We start from the raw sequence: 20,048 nt of genomic DNA on the forward strand, positions 1-20,048 counted from the left end.
GGTGACACAGTGGAACAGGTTGCCCAAAGAAGCTGTGGATGCCCCATCCCTGGAAGTGTTCAAGGCCACGTTGGATGGGGCTTTGGGCAACCTGGTCCAGTGAAAGATATCCCTACCCACAGCAGGGTGTTTGGACTAGATGATCTTTAAAGTTCCCTTCCAACCCAAATCCTTCTATGATTCTAAGATTCGTTGTCTTCCATTGCCCACACTTCTCTCTCCTGCACTGCTGATACACAGCTTTTTCACCTTTTTAGACTCCTCCTATTCCATAGCTATGCTGGGCCAACTCCTCATCAGAAATACTGCACTTGTAAGACATATGCAACACTAACTCTGTGACTTTTAATAAGCAATGGCAATCCATCTGAAGCCCCAGGCAATGTGACACAAAGACGTTATGGGCAGAGGCACGTGGCTCTGCTACACCTGAGATTCCTCTCTGGCCTCCAGCCTTCATATTAGCATCCCAAACACCTCTTCTTCCAGAGGCTGTTTTTAAAAGCACAGTTATCTACATAAGGTCCCCCTTGTCCCCATCAAGAAGCACAGTTGTTGGGTGATCGGCTTTAAGGGGACTCGTATCAATTAATTACTCCCATTTTGCAGATAAGCAAACAAAAGAACAGAAGAGGGGAAGTACTCTGGTCTAAATTCACAGAGGGGAGTTCAGGGCACAAACACCCTCCTTGACCTGGGTCCAGAGTAACCAAAGCCACTGAGGAGAGCACCTGGGCATCCCCAGCCCCCCGACTCCTCCTCCAGGGGCAACAGCAACCCTGCCCTGCACGGCCACCCCTTCAGCTCACACGAGGATGCACAGGCAGCCTTAAGATCTTTAATTTACTTGTGCCTTCATGCTAAAGCTATAGGGATTAGAAATGTTGCTATATAAGCCAGCTTTTTATTACTCAAGTGACAGTTTTACCCCAGCTGCCCCAAATGCAGAGTTACACCTGGAGGCATCAGCACTGCTCGGTCAGGGCTCACTGCTGCCTGAGCCCCAGCACGCAGCAGGCTTCGGGCAAAACTGGGGCGACAAGGTAAAGGTGACCCAAACCAGGCTGTACCTATGACTAGGTGACCACAATCAACACGACCACAGGTATCGATACATCCCATCTGCCAATCCACAGAAACATTCGGCTCTGGATTCTTCCGACCCCTAATCAAAGTGCATTCAGTCAAACAAATCTACCAGAATTAAAGTGAAAAGGGAGGGGGAAGGAATAAAAAGAGACTTTGTTGAGCAAAAGTACTCTGAGACACATTTGATGTAATAGTCATATGATTAACAAACTGTCACATCGAAGTTTTCTGCAAAGTAGGAACACTCTGACAGTTCATATTTTAAAAACTGACATTTTGATTCATTACTGTAAATAGCACTCTGTATTAAATATTGTGACAAGGCATACAGTGTATTTTTTGAGCTCTATAACATTTAGGAAGTACTGGATTTTTTTTTTTTTTAAAGCATGTATAATATCAAAAGCAGTTAAAGCAGAACTCCAAGAAAGCTTCTAGAGGAGAGAATCATTATTTCTGAAATAACCTACTTCTCTGCCGTCATCTCAAGCACTGCTGGGAACTTTGGCCCACAAGGATCTTAATGTACTGTTTGCATAATAAAATAGGGAATTGTCTCGTGGAACAAAAGAGCTATAAGGAAAGTGGCTACATTAAATAATGTAAAATTACTCAGTAGCAAATCATCCCAAAGTTGGCATAAGGGGAAGAACACTAAAAGGTGCTGAATTACCACTCAGAATCTCTGAGAGTGCAGGTCCATAACCAAGATAAACAGTGTGATGTCCAAACGTGCATCTTGCTTCCCCCCTCAGTCTCTAGCCACATGTTTTGGCCCCTCCTCTGACTCACCACCCATGCCTTTAAAGGGTAAAAGTGACTGTATGGGCAGAAACGAGGGCTGGGAACCCACAGACAGCAGGACCACCTACCTCTGCTAGTAACATACAAACTCACGCTGGTTGAACCTACGCATGAAACCGCTCCCCCCCACCCCCCGAGTTCAATTATTGCCCATCTCCCCAACACTCAGAGAACACTACATCCCTCTCAACATCTCCGCTTTGTCTTTTTAGACCGTGAGCTCTCGGGGACAGGAGGTGTCTCTCTCTATGCACACCTGCGCAAGGAGATCTCCATCTCAGCCAGTCCCCTAGGACCTGCTGAAGCCCGTACGTGGGCAGAGAGCTGCTACCACCCCTGCAACCCAGCACAGCCGTGCCCATCGCAGGCAGAGGCAGGGCAGGCAACACTCCCTCACTGCCAGGGCAAGCGGAAAGAGCTGCCCAGACAGAGCTAAAACTGCAGGGATGCTGTGAGCCACCAGAACCAACCCACCAACCAAGACCACTTAATCCCCTTACCACTCCCCACCAAGTCCCTCCCAGTTGCTGGGTCTCTTCCCTGGATCACCAGTATGAAGGCAAACAGGACTGAGCCCAGAAGCAAAAATGCAAATGTTTTACATTTCCTTAAAAGCAGCCCGCATGATGGAGAAATTAAAAATAATAGCTCCAGCTAACACAGAAAGACCTGACAGAGCAGCAGAGGGAAACCAGAGGCTGCCCAGCCTGTTTGCAAGATGCTCAGGTGTTATTAGGACTGCAGTCAAGGGCTTTAGAAAGAAAAATGGTTACCATTACTTGCAGCCAGCTGCAAGTGGAGCTCTGGGCTCAGTCTACTGAGAGAATGGATATACTGCTATAAACACAAGCCCAAAGTCTGGTCTGGGACATGGTGCGGCAGTCACGCACGCTGAAGATGGATCACAATGCTGTTTTAACAGGGGTCAGATCCAGCATAGCCTGCATTTCCCTAGGAGCAACTACACACCATTCACATGCTGGAAATCTCGTGGATGGATTTGCATGCCAGCAAGTGTGGTAGTAGTAGTGGTCTAGCCAGACATCCAAAACATATTGGCACCACTATAATTTGTCCATTCACCAATATGTTTTCCTGAAAACGCCCATATGCTTTTCCTGCAGTTCCCATATGCTTTTGCAAAGAGAAACAAAAACATTTTGTTAGTTGCGAGCAATTGATCCCCGCATATTTCACAGAAGTCAAGTAGAAAAACAACAACAACAAAGCAGTCAGCTGCTTCCCCCTCTCTTTCCTCTCTGTTCACAGAGCGAACTGTGAAGAGCAGGAAAAAAATTCAGCCCACAGCAAAATACACATACAGCTCATTTTTTTGCACTGCAAGATATTCTAGGAATTACAGGAGGAATCTTCATTAAAAACAAGCTATCAAAGATCTGGCAGCCAGTGGCATACCAGACAGTAATTCAGTGTTGGGTGTTCAGCTCGTGTTCGGCTCTAGCTTGGGTCCTCCCCACGGGTAATGTAGCCCACAGGAATCTGAGCTCCCAGAGAGGCACATTAAAGGAGTCTGGCGGGGGGACAGTGTGATAAAGACGTTACAGCCTTTCCGATTCACAGGACAGCTCACTCGATGCCAACTTTACCTATACCTGCAGGTATAAAGCCCCCTCTCACATGTAGGACTTCGCAGGGACGTGCTGCCTTGCTAATGCAAATCCCAAAGCAGCGAGCATGCGAGGGGAGCGGGCAGGCTGCTCGGTTCAACTGGGAGCAGGCACGTGGGTGGACAAGTATGCGTGTGTCAAGGCCGGAGCATGTGGGAACCGTAGCTGTTTAGTTAGAGACTCATTAAGAAATGCGGCAGACCCGGGGCCAACATTCAAAGAGGAGCAGTGTGAAACATTTCTCTGGAGAAAGATTAGCGCGTGTTCTTCTTTACACAAATAAAATTAAAGAGAATCATAATATGGACAAATCAATTAACTTCTGAAAAGCCAAGGGCACTGCATGCAAGAGCAGACGAGAGGGGAAGAGCTTTGTTACAGGGACACTGAAGCAGCATGTAGCCTTTCTTCCTTGGAAAAGAAATTCAGCTATTACTGCATGAAGTTCTCATGTTAGCCGTCTTCATCACGCTCACTGTTACGGGAACACAGCTGCTTCCTTCCCAAAAAGGCCACACGCGCACCTGTATATTGCTATAACCCTGTGCACAAAGAGCTTGGGGTCATCTTTGTGAAGACTATGAAAAACACATGAGGGCAGACGCCAAAGGACTACTGCAGTGCTTGACTTGGCAGTTTCAGCCTTAAGGTAGGAGTTCAAGGCTGCCCTTCTATATAGCACACCCCGAACTGCATGCACCCTTCTACCAGAATAAAGACTTTCTGCAACACAGTAACATCTACAGTTCTCCTGCAAATTTAACCAGAAATGCTCTTTGCAAAGTCAGCATTTTCTTACAGTGATCTAATCTCACACAAAGCCTAATGAGAGGCCAGATGCAAGAGGTCAAGAGCCCAATTTTCCACGGAAACAAAGTTGAAAACCCGGTCAATAAAAGAGAAATCAATCTCTTGCACAGGACACAGAGTAAAAAAACCAATTTGTTGGAGACAGCTTGCTTGGCAAGATACATTTTATGATATGTTTTTGCCCTGAGAAGAGTTGTAAGCACCTAAACATCTGACTTCACCACTCACAAATATATTGATGCTGTTGCTTAAACTTTGAACAGAAAGCAAAACTAATACTGTCTCAGTTAACAGTCTATAAGGATGGGCTTCTTCCTAGATTTTGTATTTAGAGCAATCCACTAGGACAGTTTATTAGACTTAGCCAGAAAAGCTGCCACAGAAAGAGCGAGACTAACAGAAGAGCTGCCATTAATCTTCCATAACCCAGCAACTGAGAAGACCAGGCCTTGAACCAAATTCTACTCTCTTGCTATTAATCTCCTGTCCTCTACTTATTAATCCCTTGTCTGTCTTTGTCTTTCAATAGTTATTAATGTCCCCAAGTGTTTGCAGAAAACAGGATGCTGAAATCTGATCTCCAGCTAGCCATAATTTACATGACAAAAAAAAACCACCAGAAAAACCAAGAAGAGGGTAAAGAAAGAAGGGATGTGCATTGCATACCGAAAGGGCAGAATGAAAGTGCAGTTATATTCAGTGACACAACAGCGTAAAGATTTCGGCATGCCATACAGACGTCGTACGAGTCTCAAGTCAGGTAACATCAAGGCAAATGAAGTAGCCCTTGACCCGCTAGTCAAAACCATCAGGGCAGCAGAACAAGACCCAGTGCTCACCTTCCCACACGGCAATGGGTTGCTCTGGACTCATGCTGGCTCACAACACAGCCCCTGGTGCACGTACCACATGTGGCCTTCTGGTGCTGCCACAGGGCTCAGAGAACCATCCCACAGCAAAGACTGCCCAGAGCCACCGCACTCTCCTCCTGGAGAACTTCATGGCCACTGAGCAGTTTTAGACCAGCTACCCCTCTTCATTCATTAGCTGCTTCCTTCCCCCCAGTTGCCATAACTTTTTTAGCACCTCTAGCACCTCATTTGCCTCCTGGGATGGCACAACTGAGAGAAGCTCGAGGACAGACTTACTGCCCTGACATTGCTCCTTTTTTGCAATCTTACCCTTGCTGCAATCAAATCATCATACTCATGGGATGGACACAAAGCACAATTCATGACCTACACATAATCCCGCAAGGGGTAGTTTATCAGGTTGATCCTTAAGTCACAGCTAAATATCACCAGTGAATTTGACAGAACTGGCAATTCTGAAGAATTAATTCATTTGCTCCTCACGTATATTTCTATTCAGGTTATTCTTAATAGGCTTATATACTTTTCTACTTTTGTCCACTGAAGCATGGTTAGATTAAAGCTAGCAATACAGTCAGCTCTCCATCATCAGCTGGGAGCGTATCCAGGCTGCCCAGAGCTGTGCCATGGATGAGGAGAGAGTTCAGGTTCTCAAGCAGGAAAGTCTTGTTCAAAAAGTTGTCAAAGTAACACGGCCCACAGGACCACGCAATCATTCCATCGCAACATTCCCATTCCCAGGAGAGCCTGCACATTTGCTGTTTCCAGATCTGGACCCAGAAATACTAAAACCACCTCCTGGGTTAGCCTGGCCTCCCCCCAACCTGGGCTTTGGAGAAATGCCCATCGTTTGCTGAATGACCGAATGTGGTCCCAGGGTCTCCCCACTTTCTCCAAACTCAGCAGCTGGCAAAAGCCCCAGGACCTGACCCATTCCTCACCTGGAAGCAAGGCAGCTCCGTCAGGCACCCAGACGTATGGACAGGCTCTTCCAAGGGACCTCTGCAGGTGTAAACAGAAAGGTCAGAATAAACGTTTTGCTCATCATAAAAGCAGAAAATAAATCAAGCTGGCTGTGACACCTTGCCAAGAAAACAGCCCCAAAAGGGCCCGTAATGCCTGCTGCCCTCCTGTACGAAGCAGACCACAGGTTTTTTTCCCCCTCTGATACAACTCCTGTCGGTCTGTCCCTGTTTTGACCATATAAGGGTTTTTCACAGATTGATGGGACAGGTTACATCTGAGCAGGCATCAGAGTGAGTGAGGTTTATTTGGGAGAGAAGCTACTCATTTTACATCACTGCAGAGCTGGTGAAAGGCACTGACGTAAGGGCTGCAGGTAGCAAAGTCTCTTTCAAAGCCTGACCAGACGCCCTTCTGCCTCTCATGCTTAAAGAGCCTCTTCTTCGGAAGCCTCCCCCACCACTCAGGCCAATGGTGAGTCACCTCCACAGCATTGGCTTTGCCACGCAAGCACCAAGAAGAATCAAAGCTGAGATGGGATGCATTAAACACACAGCAATTGTGGAAAAAGTGGCAGAGTGGGACAGCCCAAACCCTGCCTCCACCTCCAGCCCTGGTTTCCTTTTGGGTACCTCCAAAGACACCCAATTAAAAAGAAAACACAGGTTTTCTGTTACCACAAGCTGCTTTCAACCAGCAGCCTTTCATACTTCCACCTTATTAATATCTGAGCCTACTCTGGTGTTTTCTGTTTCCTTTCATCTTGCCCATAGAGAAAAAATAAGCAAGTTTAAAAAATAGTAGCAATGATTAGTGAAAGGTCCAGTCCACCTCCACCTACCCCAGCTCTCCCAGCCCACCACACTCCTGGCTGCCCCAGGTCACCCCAGCTCCTCCTAACTGCATCCTCACCCCTATTTTCCTAAAGCCTAATTATCTCTTAACAAACATGGCTGAGATAGTAAGGAGTTAAAGATCATTAAAGAGAAGGAGGAGATACATATCTAGCCACATATATTATTTTTTTAAGGAAACCAGGCTGAAACCCATTAGCCCCACCATCCGCTGTCTTTGCTCAGAAGAACCAGGTCTGGCCAGGCAGCAGCTTCACCCTCCTGGCTCACAGTGGAGGAAGGGGAGCACAGGGGAGGAGAACAGCAGCAGTTGCTTGATATCCACACTGAAGCACAAGCAACATAGATAAATTTGCTGAGGGCTTGCCCACACAGACGCTGGATATTCCTTTCACATTTGCCATGACAAAAAAAATTCATGTTAACATTTTTGCAAGCACTGTAAGCCCATATCAAGTAACAGCAAAGAGGCAGACAGGTGTCCTGACCACAGAGGAGACAGCATATGCGAACAGTTTGGAATTTATTATTATTGTTATTTTTTAGAGCGGGAAACAAATCCCAGAGATTTTTCTGTGCATGATACATTTTCTGCTCCCTGTTTGATGTTGCTTTCAGACTGAAGACTTCAAATAGCTAACGCTAACCTATGCCTCAAGCCTGCTTTAAACTAATGCCCCTTGTGTGACCAGAAATGAATGCATGGTGAATCACTTATGCCACACACAGTGGGTGTGATGAGCAGTGGTCCACATCTTCCAACTACCACATGGACACGAATACACTGGGGGAAAGGAGATCCCAGCTCTCTCTGCATTACAGCCTGATAAATCAGCTGGAGCGCCTTTGCATTTTCGGAGCTGGAAAGCACAAACTCCAGGTCAACAGCCCAACCACGAGCACTCAGAGAGAACATAACTACTGGCATTTTCTGCAAAGTATGTAGATATATATATATAATCTGCATAGGCTGCACTTCCACTCTCTCTGCCTGCCTTTGGGACATGCTCGAGAGAAGCTGCATTTTAATTACTAGCCTCAATCAAGGGAATCTGATCTTGACAGCAAGAGAAAGAGCAACCCAAAGTTACAGACTTTGGGGTATGTGGGTCCCAGCTCTTCACTTCTTTGCTGACATTACCGCTTCCAGGAATTAAATCAAAACCCCACTTAACTTCAGAGAGGTTGCAATTTGCATCTAAAGCGCTGCCTAATCCTCAGCTGTAATAAACAGATTCAGCTCCACTGAAATTGAAGGAGTTATTCTGATTTTGTCTGGTTAAGGATCTACAGACCCATAAACATTACAGCTCATCCAACCTCCAGCTAAATATCTTCTAATAGAAGACCATTATCTTTGTCAGATTGATTGGGATAACTTGTTTAAAGCACTCTTGAAGACTCATTAGCATCGTTGGGTTTTGGTGGCTGTATTTTAAGAATAAACCCCAGTAGCTATTAAACACTTGAAAAAGGCATGTTAACAGTTTACAAACAAAACTGGAGTGGAGATCTAACTATGCTTTTGGATTTTCATTGGGAAATTGGTAAAATAGAGGGAGCAAAGGAAACAGAAAAATGAAACTGAGTTGTGCACACACAATGAAAAATCACCCATGTTATTTGACAGATAATGAATTAAAAAGAAACACAGGGATGAGGGAAGAAAAATCATGCTAGAAAAACCCTATCTTCTCCTCCTTTTGCGCCTTACTAAATTATACTTCAGGTATTGTGGACAGACAAGATGACATGCACTCCAGGAAATACAGATGCACTTTGTTGGCTGTCACTGGCCATAACAGCTGATCTCATCAGGCTCCTCTCCCTGGAGCCTTCCTCACCCTCCTGTAATAAAGCATCCCAGCGACAAGCTTGTGCTGACCATGCCCCCCAGCAGCAGTGCAATGCTACTGACTAGCTTTCCAGCTCTCTGCCCCAGGGTGGATGCTACTGACCATCACTACATCCATACCATGGACCCACTATTGTTGTCTGTAAACCATCTCACCAAATGAACTGGTTCCCTTGGGCAAAAGGCTGCTCCACCGTAACCGAGCTCATGTTCAGATTGTTGCGTTGCCACAGCTTTGTTGATGAAGGAGAGTCTTGGTTTGTTTTTCAGTTGTCCTGCCCAAATTATACTGCCAAGCATCAATTATAAACGAAGTCTCAGACAGGGAGAGGTGGAAGAGTCTTGCTTGACATTTTGCAGAAAATCCATGAGCATCCCAGGCCCTGCCCCAGGGTTTAGGTGCTGATTAGGAAGGGCCACCAAGACCTTACCACAAAGAAGCCCTTTTTAGCAGCTCCTCAACCAGCAAGCCTTCCAAAGGGGCAGCCCTGACCAGCATTGCAACCTGGGTCAGCCAGATGGAGGAGTGGTGGGGAACATCTGAGCTATTTGCTTGTATGTTTTTCATTTCATTCATTTATCACTCAAGCCAGGGAAATACTCTGAGATCCTCGTGTTTGAGTGTCTATCACTTCAGAAACAGCTTTGCAAGCCAGTGCATTAAGCAATGCGGTGGCACTGCCGGGTGCTGTGCTAAGAGCGTAACGAGGGCACTGTGGTGCCAGCCCACATCTCGCAGTCATCGGGCTGCAGGACGGCAGCAGATGGGAGCCACACATCCCAGCCGCTCTTCTGGGCTGGCATGTCACCACACTTACAGGTATGGCTGACACCCACACAGGTGCCTGCGCTGACCACAGCTCTCCACTGCCTCAAAAGGGAAAGGGCAGAGAGCAGCACAGCTCCGCAACACGCACCCTCCATCAGTGTGTGCACAGGGGTGGCGGGAGACAGGGACATTTACAGCCCCCCAAGGTGCACTCCATCGTAACTCCCTTCTGCTCTTCCAGCCCTGGCTTCAACCTTAAAAATCCATAGCTCCAGACATCTAGCTCACATGCTGCTACTCCAGCTCAATGAGCAGAGGATGAGCTCAGTTTTGCCAGTCAAATTGGAAGGGACAAAAAAAAAAAATTACCACCAGTATTTTGCTAAAATCAAACAAAGACGCCCCCAGCAAATCAAAGACAAAACAGAAGGAGGGATACAGAGAAACAGTCTCCGCTATTGCTTCAGTAGCGGAGAGCAGCTCCCACTGGCAACCAAAGCTCAGGTAACTCAGGTGCCAGAGGAAATCCATCACAGCCTGCCAATGTCACACTCCACAGTACCGTCCTCCCGTACCGAAGTGCTACTGAACCATGAGAGCTGCTTGTCTGGGAGGGTGAGAGGATGCTCGGACATGCCACTTACTGCTCCCCAGCACCGTCTGCTGAGCTGGATCTGCAGGAACAGCACATCTGAGACAATGATCACAGAGGTTCCTCTTGCACTGCAAGCCAATAGCCAAACCATGAGTACTTGGGGGTACAGGGCACCACAAGTACCCAGGGGTACAGGACAGCCAGTACCCAAGCACAGAGGGACTGCCAGCTCCTCGCCCAAGCCCCCGTCATACACAGCATCTCCAACAGCCTCCCTGCCTGACGAGGACCCTCTTTCCACCAGCCAAATCTCCCCATCACTACATAGGAGCTTCCCAGAGAGACCAAAAAAAGTCAGGCACAGCTCAAATAAGCACCTGGATCTACAAACAACAGATTAAATTCTCAAGCTACAAAACTATGTTTTAGCAAAAGTGCAATTGAACTCCATGTACTTGTTACATTTCTAAATATACTCTGGTTGTCAAGACAACAAAGAGACTGATGGATCTCTAAAGTGTACTGTATCTATTTAATTGTCAGCATTTCAAACTGACTCAAGGAGGGAAAAAAATGCTGCGTGATAAGTCTAATTGTCATGGTTACCACTGGCTAACCCCATAATAAAAATATATATATTCTAGCTAAATGTGCCAAGCCATGTGAGGAGCAGATGGGAGACATTCTCATTACTGTGACAGCCTCCACTGGAAAACTAAACTTGAGGAAGGATGCGAGAGACTTTACAGAGATCTCAGACACAACAGACGTCGTGGGCTGCATCTTCCCAGTCGTTTGGCAGCAGTTGCTCAGGCTTTTCCACTACGCTTATTCACCCCATGCATGCTGGGACAACCTGCGGGGCTGGGGCTCCCTAACATGCTACCATTCCTATTTGGGGATCTCGTCCCTCCCCAAAAAAAGCCCAAGACGCGAGCTGTTACTCCTAAAAAACCTCTAGACATAATCTGCGGTGCAAGTGCCTTGGATCTGCACTCCCACCCTTGCCCACTTGCTCTCCCTCCTCCGGGCAGCTGTATCCGAGCCCACGTGCATCACTCCGGCAGGACGCTGCTACAGCCTGGCCGTTCCGCTCTCGTATTGTTAGGGGCCAAAGCGAGGGCTACATCCAGCCTCAGAGAAACAAGTGGAAACAAACAGCCAGCCACCGCTGCAAATACACCAGCCTGAGGCTGTGCTGGGAAACATCACGCACCCCCAGCCAGCCTCTGCACCCCCTTTGACAAGCACCATTCAGAAGTGCGAAGAGTCCCACTATTCACATGAGGTCCCTCCTGAAAGAGATGCTTTCCAAAGAAACCCTCAAACATTGGCTTTTTACATGGAAGACCTCCATGACAACATCCAAGATACCTACCTCTGTATAAAATGACTGTGGCTTTCCTTCACTGACCAAAACTTATCCACCTATGCTCAGTTCTCACTTTTCTTTCATTAAACCAAAGGTTAAGTTGCAAGAGAAAGGCACAAGCTTCCTCTAGGTACGAGAAGCAATGGAAAACAACTCACATTCACCTGGTGAGCACTGATGTCAATAAACGGTCAGGTTTCCAATTAGTCTGAAGCTTCCCCAACATTTTTGGCAGAAACTACATCAAAGTCGAATCATCCTTAAAAATCTCCCCCAAACTGTTCCACTCCTTCATACAGATAAAAGCTCTCTATCTCGGCTGTCAGATGCTTTCATGGAAACCATAAGGCATTGCCTAAAACCATCTCCAGGAGAGCCACAAAGTAAAATTTGATCTGGTTGGAAAACACTACTTAAGAGAAACACCATTTTCTAGGAGCTTCAAGCAACATGTTTGAGTTCGTGATACTTTCCCTGGAGCTTGTCCTGCTCATCACCAAGATGAACAATTTCTGAATTCCAAATACGAAATTCTCAGTGATGTAAAATGAGCTTTCGTGCCTACCAATAGTTTCACCGTGCGGTTCACCCTCACGTACTGCTTCACAGAGCAGTCAGTGCACGGAGATGGGCAGCGAACATCAAAACAGAAGTAGCACAGTAGTGTTATTTCCAGGTGTGTGTGAGAATTATTTCAAATACTACTAAGGTTAGGAGCTAAAAAGGAGTTCTGGGGCACAAAGAAGCCTGTGTCTCAAAGTCAAAGGTACTTAAAGGCAACAGGTTTTTTTACAAGTAGTTGGGTACACCCAAAGTGAAGCAGCATCAGCATTTTGTCCCTAGATGCCTAAATAACTTTAAACTAAGCATTACCCATAAGGAACTTCACAGAGATTATAGCCCTTCTGAAAGCTGTATCCAGAGCTTAACTGAGCTGAAATCCCAAGCAACCGAGAGCTTAAAATCATGCTCCAAAGTGTGTATTTCAACATCATATGGGTGCAGGAACCTAACTTTGGTTTTCCTGTTACTGAAAGTGCTCGCCTAGGGCATCAGACTCTTACAGTTATGGCTTTGGGACAACTATTACATTCTGTTCTAATAAAGTACGTGCTCTCTGGAGCAAACTCCCCAGGATGACTCCTTTGCTTTGGCACAAATGGACTCATTTGGTTGAGATAAAAGGATGTTCCCTTGCATCATTTTCATTTGATTTTTTTTTTTGTAAGATAGAGAAACAGTTAATTTGCTAAATGAGTGCTCTGTTGCCATGACTTCACTGCAGACAAACACAAAGCCATCAAGCTCCTCTTCCTTGGGCGTTGTTTTTTTTTAAAACAGGTATTTGATCATCTTGATTCTCCTCTTTCTTTTCCCAACATCTGGATTTCCAGCAATATCCCACAGACAGAAAGATACATAACGGCTGTAGCAGCTACTGACTAAATTAGAGAGATATTCCTGCACATATTCATCCCCTCACAATCCACCTCGGCCAGCTGTGCCAATGCACCCTCTGTGACTCCAACACGCAGGGCAGTGCTGCCTGCAACAGCAGGCAGCAAATCTCTCCAAAGGAAACCCTGAGTTTATGGGATTAGGCCCTGAAAGTCAGAATTCCCACGCTCCTGCCAAGGACGGCTCCATCCTGCTCACGGGCAAGCCAGGCTGTTGGCCAGGATTTTGCCCCAGTCTAAAAGCAGAAGCCTCAATTAAAGTCCTTCCCACTGCCTCAGTTTCTCAGGCAGATGAAGACAACCGTGTGTACATGCCATCTGCCTCTGTGGGGTGTTGCAACACTGGCTGAGTTAATATTCATGGAGTACACTGGGGATTAAGAGTATTATAGACTTCACTGAGGTAGAGGGTTTTTTTTTTCTTTTTTTTTCTTTTTTAATGTTTGCATTGAATAGGCAGACTAAGTAGAAACGGCATTTGTAGCCTGCAGCCATTATCCTAGTAAATGGCTTATTACAGCATGCAGCCTACTAGCTCACCTCCATCCTGTCTCACTTAAATGCATGTAGGTGGAAGTGCTGCTCATTCCAGAGAACTTTCTTTTTCACTGTCTCAGTCTGATGGAGACTCTTGATAGCTGGGCTCACAAGACAGGGCTTAGGATATAAATACTTCCGTACGAACTTGTTGTGCGGTACCTATTTATGACAATCACAGAACAATTAATTACTTCCCATCTAAGACTGATTCCTGTCTCTTCCAAAAAGGCTGAAGGGGGGTGATTTTGTTTCAAGACTTTCAATTTCCTGATGAGTCACGGCAGATCCACTACAATAAGCTCAATACTTCAATCAGACTGTTTCTTATCAAGGTATATTCAATACATTACTAAGATGTGGAGTGTGCTATTTTAAGGGCTAATTTCAGGCTTTGTATGCATAACGCCTCCTCATCTGAACACGTGCTTTCTCCTGGACGAGATAGATGTACCTCCTGCACCACCATCCCTTCTCACCCGCAAATGATATAAATAAATAAACACTGCAAGAGCAGAAAGTGAAGAACTGTACGTTTGGTGCACTGATTTTCACAACACATAGCCCTGCAATAAGTAGCCGTCTCTCCCACTTCATTAGTTCATTCCTGCCCTTTGGCAATAAAATTACTTATGTGACAGCAGCATCTGACAAGAAGAAAACATTCACAGACTGCACGGGTTGCAACAAGTCCACAGCGTCTTGCTTTCTTCGTTCTAGGGCCAAGAATCATACATTTATTTTTCTGCCCCAGGGAGCAACTATGCATCCCTGTACGAATCCTCAATTGTCCCCAGTTCCCACGCCACCCACTCACAAGCTCCCAGGCTCCATCAAGCAGGCAGGAGACACCTTGCCCAACCTCTGAGCAGCAACACGGGTTATGGGGACCAGCAGGTGCCCTCTGGTCCTCATGAATTCCTTTATTTAACAAACTCTTAGATATAAATTATTGTGTTAATTAATTGGGTAATTGATCCCAGATGGGTCATTTGAGTCTACAACAGGTTGCCTGACCACAGTCAGCTCTACTGGAAACTGCCTCATCTGAGCAAAGACAGAGCAACAAAAACATCTCCTTGGACTATGCAAGGGACCAGGTTCTCAAAAGCAATGCAACTAAAAGCTCCCAAACATCAGCAGCTAAAAAAACGTATGGCTATGATGATAAACAAGTTAAAGACTGCAACATTTGGGTGAGAGAGACCAGGTACAGGAGACAGACAGCTATGCTCTTGCTTTTAGAGCTGCTGCTGTGCCATCAAGGACATCAGTTGCTGTAGGAGCAGTCACCGCACAGACACCACCTCAAGACTACACTTGTGCTACCTGCTAACAGCAGTTTTCCCCATGGCACAACTGGACTACGCAGTTTCTATGCAAACAGCGGCAGCGCCAGTTTCTGCCAAGCCCATGCTAATTGCAAGTGATTCCAGCTCAAATGCTCTTAAGTCAGGAAGTATTTAGGTGACGTGTAACCAAGGTCTCACATTTGTCTCACTAGCTCTTCAGTGGTGAATGAACCTACAATCAGCTTTGAAGACCTATGAATGTCTTTTTTCTTTCTTCCTCCTTGGAACAACTTTCACATAAATTCTAATTTTATGCTAACAAAAATGCAGAATATTTTTGATCCTTGCAATGCCCTCAGCCATTGGTGTAATTGAACTGTCGAAACAACACAAAGGACGTGGCCATGGATATTCCAGTAAAGTCAACAGATCCTCCAAGGCTCAATGGTTCCTCAAGTGCTACTTTGAAAGTGTCAATGTCTTTTCATGTATCACATTTATCTAAAAACCTCAGGGCACCTTAGGAATAGTCAGTCAGTTTCACAAAGTCTATGGGAATAAAAAGGGCAAGTGGTGAAGGATCATTTCACACTGCCAAGTCCAACTTGGAAGAACCAAGGAAGCAAACAGACTGAGCTGAGCTTTAAGTTCAAAACATGGCAAATCTCAAGTAGGCTTAGTTAGTTAAGGTCACTTAATTAAGGTGAGGACACTCACCCAAATTTTATAGATTTCCATGAAATACACTATCACCTCAGCCTGGGTGTTTATGGGACAGGCAGTAGGCTTCACAAGATCTACAATGACATTCCCTCTGAGCTGCAGGTAACAGAGCAACACAGATCTGAATATATATGAGCCCCCAGCTGGAATCTCAGCATCTGTTCTCTCTGTTTTAGAGTACCTGTGATAAAGTTTCTGGAGCCAGTTTGCACTGGACTAGCCAGTATCCATTTCTAACAACATCTGAAATGTGTGCTACACTGTGCAGCTCACCTCTTCTGTGGGTGGCAACCTGCTCCTTTGGGGAAAGCATTGGGCAGCAGCAGAGATCATGAGCTGATGGCCTTGGCTGTGCCACAGAAAGTGCCTGCAGAGTCACTGCCTCAGGACAAGTGCAAGTAACTTAAAAACTAGTGTTATGAATAAAGAGAAAAAAACAGGATCACATCAACAAAGGTGACAAAAAAAGCTACCAACAAACCAAAACCTCAAATTAAAAGGGATCGCGAATTCTCCCTTTTTTTTTTTGGACAATATTGCTGGAAGCATATGGCTCTGCAGCCTAAACACACATTCAGGCTGGTCTTGTGTTCTTAAAATATGCAAGACCAGGATTCTCCCATGCCACGCAGCTAAGTCCCCGTGCCTTCCTAAAAAGCCATTTGAAAAGTTTCTAAATGCAGTAGGAGAAAAATAATCCTGTTTGTTCCATGCCTGCGTCTCCCTCTCCTCCCATTAGCACATGAGGAGAAGGTTGGCTTAGAGCAATACAGCATTTCAATTTGAATATGAATCACTCCTCTGGTGAGAAAACAAAACAGAAGCCCATTTCACATGAGCCTTATCTGAAGATGTAATGAAAACCGACACATCTAACAGGAGCAATGGAAGTAAAGCACGGTGAAAATACTGGCTCAAACAAACAACAATACTTTCCATCCTAGACGATGCCAAAGTGGAGCCAGGAACCATTTAATCTGCTACTGAAATGTGGTACCTCTGGGTGGGTACTCTGCTCAGCACCGTGCCATAGTTCACGACTGAGAGAAGATCATCATTGAGCAGAAACTGCGTAAGAGTCCAGGAAGGCACAATCCTTCGGTGGGAACTGCACCATTGTCCTGGAAAGTGGAAGGTGGTTTGATTCATACGATTCAAAATGGCTTTGTGTGAGCTGAGCAGCTGAACATCAGGCACACACGGTGTTGTGCTTAGAAGTGACCAGCTGGAAAAAGGACGGAAATCAAAGTCACATATGCTGGTGCTCTCCAGCTTCTGGTTCAAAAGGTTACAGAAAACAGCAGCAAGGTAGAGGATTAAAATATCTGAACCTGCCTGGGGATTACAAATTAATTTCTTATCACCCATAGGTCTGAGGGATCAGGATTTCCTGCCCCTGGTTCAGCTGTTATCTCCACGTGGAGATTAGGGTAAATCACTTCTCCTCTCCCCAGCTCCTGTCCAGCAGGCACAGTGATGTTCAACCACTATTAGGAACAGTCTGGAAGACAGCAAAGCATTACCATTCAACATTGCTTCAGAAAGTGGGTCTTGCCTATCACTGGCTTTGCCAAAACACTGATGGAAGCACCATTTTCATCCTCTCTCTTTTGCCCTTTCACTCTTCCCATCCATCTGCTGTGCTCACAGTCAATGATGTCACCTCACTGAAGACAGTCATGGCCTGTTGTTACAGCGTCAAGTCAACAGAGACTCAGTCCAAACTCAGGCCTTTCACATGCTACTGAAATACCAACAAACAAGAAGTAGAGAAATCCTTCAAGAAAGAGGCCCTGAGCAAGTGATCTGCACATTTCCAGAGCTAAGTGTTTACTTCTCCTCCGGGCAGCATCTGGAGGCTTGCAGAATATTTACCCGCATCTTGGAAACAGCTATTTAATCCTACAAACACATCAACAATTCACCTTGACTCAAAAGAATGGGTTTCTGAGCTCTGAGGAAACAATGAATAAAATCATCATCTTTTTCTTCTTTTTGGCAAATGTCTGATAAAGCTTTTCTGAAAGGAGCTTACTTAATCTTTTCCCACATTGTATTCTATATACAGCTGCCATTCCAGAAACAAAACAAAACTCGGTGCACAAATGCAAACAAATCAGAGTTTGGCCTGATCTGCCTAAACCAAAAGCCAACTTCCTCTTCTACTGGCTCAGCAACACAGACCCAAAGCCAGTAAGTTCCTAACGTTTCCAAGAGGCTGATTTTTGGATGGGTTTGTGTGAGTTTGTCTTCAGTGCCTTGGGACTGCAGGATAATTCAAGGGAAAATGCCTTTAGAAGGAACATGGATGGCGATACATCGATTTGGACAAGTACTACCAAGCCGTTTCCCTGTAGAAGTGACCTCTCCTACCATGCAGTCATGTTCTTGCCAGCTGGAGACTCACCCTCATCTTGGTTTAAACAGAACTAATTGATTTGGTTTTTTGGGGTGGAGGGGGGAGAATAATCAAATCAATAAACAAGAAAGGAAAGTTATAATGAGCTGAACACAATTTACAGGTAAAGTGAATTGCCAGGGCATTCAGGCAAAAATTCATCACTGATTCATCAAACCAGTCATTGAGATGTCTTAAGAACAAGCTAGCCGCTCTTCCTCTCCACCTCTTATTAGTTACTGCTGGAAGTGACCTTTGCTGCAAATCTCTAGACTATTTTGAAGCACTAGAGACTTCAGGAAGCGAAAATTAGTTCTTAAAAGGAACTAAACTGTTTCAAAAACATTTTATTAAAGGTTGCATCTTGCTTCTCTCTCAGCCTTGGGTATTTAGGATGAACTACCAATTACATGAAAACAGCAACTGTGCAGTTCTAGCTGAGAACCCCAAACTCAGTGATACAGGTGCTTAAGTGGTAGAAACTGAGGAAAAGAGAAGTTGCTGAAACCAAGGGAGAGAGAAGCTGCCCGATGCCACTGGAGCAAGCCAGCAGCAAAACCCAAGGAGAACCAAGGAGCCTCGTCTCTCAGCTCTGCCTGCAGCCTCGGGAAGAGCTTAGGCAGGGAGCTGGCATTGCCTGCAGGCAGCACGGAGAGCTTGCCTGACTCCAGAATCTGCTCAGCCTGGCAGAAGAGTAGGAGGTGCAATTGCTGGCAGGAGCAGGCAGAGCAGCAAAGCTGGTGGAGATCATAAATGGAAGAGTGTTGTAAAACACGGAGGTGAGCACAGACTGACACTCACCTTCACAGTTCCCCCACAGAAAAACACGCCTCGCTAGACTCTCAAATCTTTGAAACGCGTCCAGCCTTCCCTGGATTGATCCAGGAACCTCATTCGTATGCACGTTTGCTCTCACATGCAAGCACAGCAAGGTTTTAACCACATACATTTTGCACAAGTCCCACAGGCCCAAACTTACAATTACTTGAGAAATTTGGTCTTAAATGGGATTGTAAACCAAAGGAAAGAGATTACCAATAAAGGCAAAGACCACAAAGAACCACAGAGCAATTTGGGTTGGAAGGGAACTTTGAAGGAGCCCAACATAGAGGTTCCCCAAAACACCCAATCTTCAGAGGATCTATTTTCTTATAACAGGTCTTAGTTAAAAGATTGCACCGACTGATCTTCCAAAACTGATTAGTCACATGAAAACATGGGCTAGGCTCTCTTCATTTAATATCACTCCTGAGTGGAAAGTTCTCATCAAAGCTATAACGTATTCAGTTCCAGAAGAACAATTAGGTGGCATTAGACAGGCAGTTTTATCTCTCAGAATTAAATGGCCTTGCTATTTATCAGTATGTGCTGCACCTTTAAAAGTTTCCAAAAGTGATGGTCTTTTTTTGTGCATGCTGGAATATTCAAGAGCATTTCATATCTATTCTCATATCAAGAAAAGAGCAATTAGATCAATAATGAAACAGGAGTGCTCCCTTTTACTTTCTGTGGTTTGCGAAGAGGTTCATGTTTCTGTGTGAGCACAGCTCTTGTTTTAGTGATGTGAAAGTGTGTGGTTTGTGCGATACCCAGTTTCTTCTAATATTTGAGTTTCTGTTGTTACCTACCTACAATTTACAGTAAAGCATCTTTTATTCTCACACCTCTCTATCTCAAAATTAGACCAATTTTCCCAACAACAAGGTTTTATTACTCCGTGTAGACCTTTTACAAATACTGGAAAGCTTGCCGACAACACTCCTCACTAATACAGCATGAAATCACAGAAGACAGCATTAGTGTTATCGAGTCTACCTATGCAAGCGCCTATATATATATACAGACACAATAAGAAGCAAACACAAGCTTTTCCTTGGGGAAAAGAACCAATATTTTGTCTGGAGAAGCAACTAGAATTCAGTTGCAATCCATTCCAAGGGTCCCAAGGCACTACACACAGTGGGTGAAGACTACTGAGTGACATTTGAACCTCTGTTTACACATCACTAATGTGCTATTCATTGTGATTA

At 45.4% G+C, this 20,048-nt stretch overlaps 1 protein-coding gene across 15 annotated transcripts in view; it reads right to left on the reverse strand.

The window, feature by feature from the left end:
* The window catches only part of LPP (LIM domain containing preferred translocation partner in lipoma), a 344,459-nt gene that overhangs the window by 236,454 nt on the left and 87,957 nt on the right, over positions 1-20,048 (reverse strand). For 12 of the 15 annotated variants that reach the window (XM_054834703.1, XM_054834691.1, XM_054834705.1 and 9 more), the window contains one exon: positions 6,145-6,205. The exons of 2 other annotated variants lie outside the window; for them this stretch is intronic. The gene's annotated coding sequence lies outside the window, so the exon portion shown is untranslated. Of the gene's footprint in view, positions 1-6,144; positions 6,206-9,031; positions 9,136-20,048 lie in introns of those variants that run through there. One more of the 15 variants, XM_054834697.1, reaches the window with a different exon arrangement.

The sequence above is a fragment of the Grus americana genome, chromosome 9 (assembly GCF_028858705.1).
Source record: "Grus americana isolate bGruAme1 chromosome 9, bGruAme1.mat, whole genome shotgun sequence".
NCBI lineage: Eukaryota > Metazoa > Chordata > Aves > Gruiformes > Gruidae > Grus > Grus americana.